The sequence below is a fragment of the Papio anubis genome, chromosome 9, assembly GCF_008728515.1.
Source record: "Papio anubis isolate 15944 chromosome 9, Panubis1.0, whole genome shotgun sequence".
NCBI lineage: Eukaryota > Metazoa > Chordata > Mammalia > Primates > Cercopithecidae > Papio > Papio anubis.
The window spans coordinates 51,973,561-51,982,747 of NC_044984.1; positions in this window are offsets into that span (position 1 = coordinate 51,973,561).

Below are 9,187 nucleotides of genomic sequence, written 5' to 3' on the forward strand. Positions count from 1 at the left end.
AAGACAAAAATGTGTGTTATTCTTTATTAAATTTACACAAGCATCAATGTTTCCGTTACCAATCACCTCAGACCATAGCTGCGTGCTTCCTGTGCAGACTTAGAGAGACATGGTGACAGAGAAACAGAAAGCCAAATAAATAGCAAGACCAAATTAGAAAGAATGACAAAGTGGGAGAAACACAGAGGGATTCAGAGTTAAAATATCACCACCCTCCCAATCCAGGACACAATTTTAGGAGCTGAGAAGCCTTGATACTGTCCTGTATACACAAGCCTCTTGAGGCGGGAGCTACTTTAGTGGTGTGGGTTCAGTCGTGCTTTTTTTTTTTGAGACAAAGTCTCGTTCTTGTCCCCCAGGTTGGTGTGTGATAGTGTGATCTCGGCTCACTGCAACCTCTGCCCCCCAGGTTCAGGTGATTCTCCTGTCTCAGCTCCCTGAGTAGCTGGGATTACAGGCGCCTGTCACTATGCCCGGCTAGTTTTTGTACTTTTAGTAGAGACGGGGTTTCACCATGTTGGCCAGGCTGGTCTAGAACTCCTGACCTCAGGTGATCCACCAGCCTCGGCCTCCCAAAGTGCTGGGATTACAGGCGTGAGCCACCGCGCCCGGCCTCATTTATGCTTTTAACAAGGATTGATTGAGCGCCTCCTGCGTGCAAGGAGCAGTGTCAGGCACTGGAGATGAGAGAAGGGAATGAGCCCTTTTGGAGCTTAAGGAGAGACAGACCTTAACTAATGACACAATAAACTTAATAATTACAATTGAATCAGAGACAATGGACAAGTAATACAAGATGCTATGACAGGTAGATAGGGGGCTGATGTCAGCTTCTTCCTGGTGGAAGGTGGGAACTGACCTTCCCTGGATTCCCAGCACTTTAAAACCCACACTTCTGCTTCTGCCTTACCTGACCACTCCTCTTTTCCCCTTCTCTCAGCTTCTCCATTGCACAATGTGAGGCTTTCTGTCTGGGTTTGGAGAGGTGGATTAAGGAGCGAATGCCCCTCCCCACTGGTGATATCAGAGAGCCAGCTCTCTTTCCCTGAGGGCTGGGTGGCTAGTACTGGGCTTCTGCCTCAGTGATCTTCCTTCTTAGTTTACCTTACTCCAACACATGGAGAACCCTACCCCTCAACTCTTCCTTCCCACTTCCAAAATAGTGACTAATTTCACCCATTTAGTCACTTATTCATTCATTTGGTGTTCAGTGCTTGAATCCACCCTTTTTTGCCTTCTCTGAAACTCTCTCTCCTACACTTTAGCTTGTTTTTGTTGGCTTCTTTGCATTAACTTTTAAACATATCCAAGTCTCTCCCGTCTTTAGACAAACCTCCCCTTACTGGGCTTTCCAGGTGCCACCATATATATGTCTCTCTCTTTCTTCTTCTTTTTTTTTGTTTTTGAGACGGAGTCTCGCACTGTCGCCTGGGCTGGAGAGCAGTGGCACAATCTCAGCTCACTGCAACTTCTGCTTCCCAGGTTTAAGGGATTCTCCTCAGCCTCCCAAGTAGTTGGGATTACAGCCGCCAACACGCCCAGCTAATTTTTTTGTATTTTTAGTAGAGACGGGGTTTCACTGTGTTGGCCAGGCTGGGCTCGAACTCCTGACCTCGCGATCCACCCACCTCAGCCTCCCAAAGTGCTGGGATAACAGGCGTGAGCCACTGCGCCCCCTCCTCTTTCTTTCTTTTTTTTTTTTTTTGAGGCGGAGTCTCGCTCTGTCGCCCAGGCTGGAGTGCAGTGGCGCGATCTCGGCTCACTGCAAGCTCCACCTCCCGGGTTTACGCCATTCTCCTGCCTCAGCCTCCCGAGTAGCTGGGACTACAGGCGCCGCCACCACGCCCGGCTAATTTTTTGTATTTTTAGTAGAGACGGGGTTTCACTGTGTTAGCCAGGATGGTCTCGATCTCCTGACCTCGTGATCCGCCCGTCTCGGCCTCCCAAAGTGCTGGGATTACAGGCTTGAGCCACCGCGCCCGGCCTCCTCTTTCTTTTTACAGTCAAACTTCTTGAGTTGCCTACACTGTATGGGGACCTCCATTTCCTGTCCCCTCACTCCACCACTTTTTCAAAGTCATTCCTCAGTAGAGTCACCCTGACCTTGCATGAACACGCTGCAGTCCTTTTTTTGCTTGACATCTCAGCAGCAGGCAACACAATTGACCTTTCTCTCCTACAAATGCTCTGCTGGTATCCCTCTTACCTTTCTAGCAGTTCCTTGTCTGTGGCATGAGGAATGACCTTCCTCTGCCTGTTCCTTAAACCACAGAAGCCTGTCTGAGATCCTGTGCCCTGTGCTTTCTGCGCGTCCTCCCTGGGTGGTCTTATTCTCTCCCCAGCTCAAATGATTTCCATATGCTGCTAAGGACCATATCTCCAGTCCAGATCTTTCTGTGGGGCTTCCATCTAATCCACTGTCCACCAAAAAATCCACTTGAGTATTTCGCAGGTACCACGAACTCAGTATGAACCAAACTGAACTTGTCAGCTTTCCCCACAAACCTGTTTCTCTCCCAATACCACTACTTAGTTTAATATGAAATCAATAAATATTGACCTGGTACAGTAGCTCACACCTATAATCCCAGCATTTTGGGAGGTCAAGGCAGAATATAACTTGAGCCTAGGAGCTTGAGGTGCAACATAATAAGATCCTGTCTCTACAAAAAATTTTTAAAACTTAGCCGGGCGTGGCAGTGTGTGCCTTGTAGTCCCAGCTGCTTGGGAGGCTGAGGTGGGAGTATCTCTTGAACCTGGGAAGTTGAGGCTGCAGTGATGCGTGATAGTGCCACTGCACTCCAGCCTAGGCAACAGAGTGAGACTCTGTCTCAAAATAAATACGTTAAATAATTTAATAAATATTTATTGAATGTTCACTACCATAAATGCCAGGCAGGAACTATGTGCTAGGCATTGTCAATTAAGATGGTAAATATGGGACCGGGTGCAGTGGCTCACACCCAGCTCAATCTCAGCACTTTTGGGAGGCTGAGGAGGGCAGATCACCTGAGGTCAGGAATTCAAGACCAACCTGGCCAACGTGGTGAAACCCCACCTCTAAGAAAAACACAAAAATCAGCCGGGCGTGGTGGCAGGTGTCTGTACTCCCTGCTACTCGGGAGGCTGGGGTAGGATAATTGCTTGAACCCAGGAGACGGAGGTTTCAGTGAGCTGAGATCGTGCCACTGCACTCCAGCCTGGGTGACAGAGCGAGACTCTGTCTTAAAACAAAACAAAAAAAATATCCCTGCCCACTCATAACAATGAAACTACGATGTAATAATGATCACTATGATAGAGGAAATACTATCATCTGCTGTAGCACATAGAAAGTATGCCCTGGCCGGGCGCGGTGGCTCAAGCCTGTAATCCCAGCACTTTGGGAGGCCGAGATGGGCGGATCACGAGGTCAGGAGATCGAGACCATCCTGGCTAACACGGTGAAACCCCGTCTCTACTAAGAAATACAAAAAATAGCCGGGCGAGGTGGCAGCGCCTGTAGTCCCAGCTACTCGGGAGGCTGAGGCAGGAGAATGGCGTGAACCCGGGAGGCGGAGCTTGCAGTGAGCTGAGATCCGGCCACTGCACTCCAGCCTGGGCGACAGCGCGAGACTCCGTCTCAAAAAAAAAAAAAAAAAAAAAAGAAAGTATGCCCTATTTCCCATGCCAGAAACCTAGCAGCCGACCTGAATTTATCTTGTTTCCTCACCACCCGCATTGATTCAATTGATGACTGAACACTTCAATTTATATTTTCCCAATCTACCTACCTTTTATCCCTACAACTACCACTCCTTTACCCTGGACGATATAACTTCCTAACTAGTCTCATTGCATATAGTTCTGCTCCCCTCCCATCCATTCCTGACACAGCAGCCAGAGTGACCTTTCTAAAACACATATGCCCTGCTACTCTTCTGACTTAAACTTTCCACATTTTATAATGTCATTTACAGATTCCCTCTCTATCCTTTTCACAGTCTCCACCACAAACTCCACACTGCAGTCTTATGCGAATTCCTCACATTCTTAAAGTGCACTGAAATCTTTGATCCTTTGCATATGTTGTTTCCTCTGCCTGAAACACATCTCTTCTCCACTCCCTCCAGTCTTCACCTAGATAACTCTTACTCATCACTGAGATCTCAGCTGAAAGGTCACTTGCACAGGAAAGCATTTCAGCCAGGCGCGGTGGCTCACGCCTATAAACCTAACACTTTGGGAGGCCAAGGACGGTGGATCACTTGAGGTCAGGAGTTTGAGACCAGCCTGGGCAACATGGTAAAATCCTGTCCCTACTAAAAATACAAAACTTAGCTGAGTGTACTGGCCCAGCTACTGTAGTCCCAGCTACTTGGGAGCCTGAGGCACAAGAATGCCTTGAACCTGGGAGGCAGAGATTGCAGTGAGCTGAGATCATGCCACTGCACTCCAGCCTGGTGACAGAGCGAGAGTCTGTCTCAAAAAAAAAAAAAAAAACAGGTTGGGTGCAGTGGCTCACACCTGTAATCCTAGCACTTTGGGAGGCCGAGGCAGGTGAATCACAAGGTCAGGAGTTCGAGACCAGCCTGGCCAACATGGTGAAACCCCGTCTGTACTAAAAATACAAAAAAATTAGCTGGGCATGGTGGTGGGCACCTGTAATCCCAGCTACTTGGGAGACTGAGGCAGGAGAATAGCTTGAACCTGGGAGGCGGAGGTTGCAGTGAGCCAAGACTGCGCCACTGCACTCCAGCCCGGGTGACAGTGCGAGACTCTGCCTCAAAAAAAAAAAAAAAAAAAAAAAAGCGTCTTTTCACCCTTTAGAGGGGCCCTAACTCACACTTTAAGGATTATTTGATTTTCTGACTTTCAGGAAGTCTGTGAGTGCTTCCAAGGTAGCAGAAGCCCACATCCATTTTGTTGATAACTGTGCCTTCAATGCCTTCTATGGTCACTTCTACAGCGATTTCTGGCGTAAAGTCACATCTTTGTGCCTCAGTTCCCTCATTAGTAAAATGGAGATGAGAGACCTACCTCAGTTGGTTTATTTATTTTAGACAGAGTCTCGTTCTGTTGCCAGCCTGGAGTACAGTGGTGTGATCTCGGCTCACTGCAACCTCTGCCTCCCAAGTTCAAACAATTCTCCTGTCTCAGCCTCCCGAGTAGCTGGGATTACAGGCATGGGCCACCATGCCCAGCTAATTTTTGTATTTTTAGTAGAGATGGGGTTTCACCATGTTGTCCAGGATGGTTTCGAACTCCTGTCCTCAGATGAGCAGCCCGCCTTGGCCTCCCAAAGTGCTAGGATTACAGGTGTGAGCCACTGCGTCCGGCCTATTTATTTATTTTTTTTTGAGACAGAGTCTGGCTCTGTCGTCCAGGCTGGAGTGTAATGGCACGATCTCGGGTCACTGCAACCTCCGCCTCCCGGGTTCAAGTGATTCTGCTGCCTCAGCATCCTAAGTAGCTGGGATTACAGGCGTGTACTACCACACCCCGCCAATTTTTTGTATTTTTAGTAGAGACAGCGTTTCACCATGTTGGCCAGACTGGTTTTGAAATCCTGACCTCAGGTGATTTGTCCGCCTCGGCCTCCCAAAATGCTAGGATTACAGGTGTGAGCCACCGCACCCAGCCTCTTGGCTAGTTTTAAAAACTATTTTTGGCCAGGAGCGGTGGCTCATGCCAGTAATCCCAGCACTTTGGGAGGCCGAGGCAGGTGCATCACCTGAAGTCAGGAGTTCAAGACCAGCCTGGCCAACATGATGAAACCCCGTCTCTACTAAAAATACAAAAATTAGCTGGGCGTGGTGGCAGGTGTCTGTAATCCCAGCTACTAGGGAGGCTAAGGCAGGAGAATCGCTTGAACCTGGGAGGTGGAGGTTGCAGTGAGCCAAGACCACACCACTGCACTCTAGCCTGGGTGATAAGAGTGAGACTCCGTCTCAAAAAAAAAACAAAAAAAAAAAAAACAAAAAAAAACTATTTTGTAGAAATGGGGTCTCACTATGTTGCCCAGGCAGTCTTGAATTCCTGGGCTCAAGTGATCCAGCTGCCCAAAGTACTGGGATTATAGGCATAAGTCACTGGGCCTGGCCTAGTTTTTGTTGTTGTTGTTGTTGATGTAACAACAGCATTATTTTATTTTATTTTATTTTATTTTATTATTTTATTTTATTTTATTTATTTTTGAGATGGAGTCTTGCTCTGTCTCCCAGGCTGGAGTGCAGTGGCCGGATCTCAGCTCACTGCAAGCTCTGCCTCCCGTGTTTACGCCATTCTCCTGCCTCAGCCTCCCGAGTAGCTGGGACTACAGGCGCCCGCCACCTCGCCCGGCTAGTTTTTTGTATTTTTTAGTAGAGACAGGGTTTCACCGTGTTAGCCAGGATGGTCTCGATCTCCTGACCTTGTGATCCGCCCGCCTTGGCCTCCTAAAGTGCTGAGATTACGGGCATGAGCCACTGCACCCAGCAAGTATATGTTTTAATCAAAAGCTTACTGGAGTTTTGATTGGGACGTTTGCAAATTTTCAACATGAAAATCTTGCATATATTCTATTAGATTTATCTTAATGTATTTCATGGCATTTGGTGCTATTAGTATTTTTGAAAATTTTAATTTTTAATTGTTCATTGCCAATATGCAGAAAAACCACTTTTTTATTTTTTACTATGACAGCTTTGCTCACTGCAAGCTCCGCCTCCCGGGTTTACGCCATTCTCCTGCCTCAGCCTCCCGAGTAGCTGGGACTACAGGCGCCCGCCACCTCGCCCGGCTAGTTTTTTGTATTTTTTAGTAGAGACAGGGTTTCACCGTGTTAGCCAGGATGGTCTCGATCTCCTGACCTTGTGATCCGCCCATCTCGGCCTCCCAAAGTGCTGGGATTACAGGCTTGAGCCACCGTGCCCGGCCAACAGCCATTTTATTATAGTTTAACAATTGTACAGGTATGGAGCAGAAATTTGGGTAGGGCTTAGGTGGGTGATTCTTCTGTCTGATGTGGCCTTGACCAAAGGTCACTTAAGAGTTTTCAGTGGGCAGATGGGCTGGTCTGGAAGACTTCACTCACATGTCTGGCACCTTGGTAAGGATGACTGAAATGCTAGGATTAGCTGGAGCTGTCAGACAGAATATCTACATGAGACCTCTCTAGCATGGCAGCTCAAAGTGGTAGGATTTCTTACATGGCAGCTCAAAGCTACCAGTGTGCCAGATAGCCTGCAACTGAAGCTGCAAAACTTCTTATGGCCTAGCTTCAAAAGGCCCAGAACCTCCATAGAATTTTCTGAGATCAAATGTAAAGTGCTTAAAACAATGCCTAGCTCATGAGTACTATTAGATATTATTCTTAAAATAATATGAAGATGAATAAGAAGCATCCCTTTCTCAATAACAGGTATGTGCTTCCTTGCATAATATATACTTATTGCCAAACTCTTAGCCATCTTGCATCTCCTTTTTTTTTTTTTTTTTGAGATGAAGTCTCACTCTGTTGCACAGGCTGGAGTGCAGAGGCACGATCTCGGCTCACTGCAACCTCTGTCTCCTGGGTTCAAGTGATTCTCCTGGCTCAGCCTCCTGAGTAGCTGGGATTACAGGCTTGCACCACCACACCCAGCTAATTTTTGTATTTTCAGTAAAGAAGGGATTTCAACATGTTGTCCAGGCTGGTCTCAAACTCCTGACCTCAAGAGATCTGCTCGCCTCAGCCTCCCAATGTGCTGGGGTTAAGGCGTGAGCCACCCCGCCCGGCCTTACTTCTCAATTTGATCTTTTCCCTAGAGATGTTTGGCCGGGCACGGTGGCTCACGCCTATAATCCCAGCACTTTGGGAGGCCGAGGTGGGCGGATCACAAGGTCAGGGAATCGAGACCATCCTGGCTAACACGGTGAAACCCCGTCTCTACTAAAAATACAAAAAATTAGCAGAGCTTGGTGGCGGGCATCTGTAGTCCCAGCTACTTGGGAGGCTGAGGCAGGAGAATGGCATGAACCCGGGGGACGGAGGTTGCAGTGAGCCGAGAGCGCGCCACTGCAGTCCACACTGGGCGACAGAGCAAGACTCCGCCTCAAAAAAAAAAAAGAGATGCTCTTCTACCCCTTTGATGAGACGTAGAGCTGTATATGAGCTCAAACTGGTATTAATATTTTACTATCTACATTCTTTTTTTTTTTTTTTTGAGACGGAGTTTCCTCTTGTTGCCCAGGCTGGGGTGCAATGGTGCGGTCTTGGCTCACTGCAACCTTCGCTTCCCAGGTTCAGGCGATTTTTTTGCTTCAGTCTCCCGAGTAGCTGGGATTACAGGCCCCGCCACCATGCCCGGCTAATTCTGTATTTTTAGTAGAGATGGGGTTTCCGCATGCTGGCCAGGCTGGTCTCGAACTGCTGACCTCAGGTGATTCACCCGCCTCGACTCCCCAAAGTGCTGGGATTACAGGCATGAGCCACCGCGCCCAGCCTATCTACATTTTTGTTGTTGATAGGATGGATGTGTACACTAACTTCCGCTTTGTCACTAAAATAATTACGCACATGGTAACTCCGAACTCCAAAACTCTGACAGTTAAGAGCTTGAATCCAGAGCCACTAAGAATAGCCGCTGTTATGACATGGCCATTTCAGGAGAAGAGAAGAAGCCGCGGTTTCAGCCATCGCCCTCCAGCAGTGTAAGAGGGTAAAAGTGCGACTTGCCCTAAAACCTAAACGTCTCTTCTGGACTTCCAGAAAAATAGTGCTGCTCTAGGCCGGACGCGGTGGCTCACGCCTGTAATCCCAGCACTTTGGAAGGCCGAGGCGGGCAGATCATCTGAGGTCAGGACTTCGAGACCAGCCTGGCCAAAATGGTGAAAGCCCGCCTCTACTAAAAATACAAAAATTAGCCGGGCGTGTGTCACGTGCCTGTAGTCCCAGCTACACAGGAGGCTGAGGCCGGAGAACCCAGTAGGCAGAGGTTGCAGTGAGCCAAGATCGTGCCACTGCACTTCAGCCTAGGTGACAGAAGGAGACACACACACACACACACACACACAGTGCGCTCTAGCCACACACACACACACACACAGTGCGCTCTAGCCACACACACACACACACAGTGCGCTCTAGACACACACACACACACACACACACACACACAGTGCGCTCTAGCCGCGCATCTGCGGCCTCTTCATCTCGATGATAGTCTTTTCCTATGTCCTAGTGTTG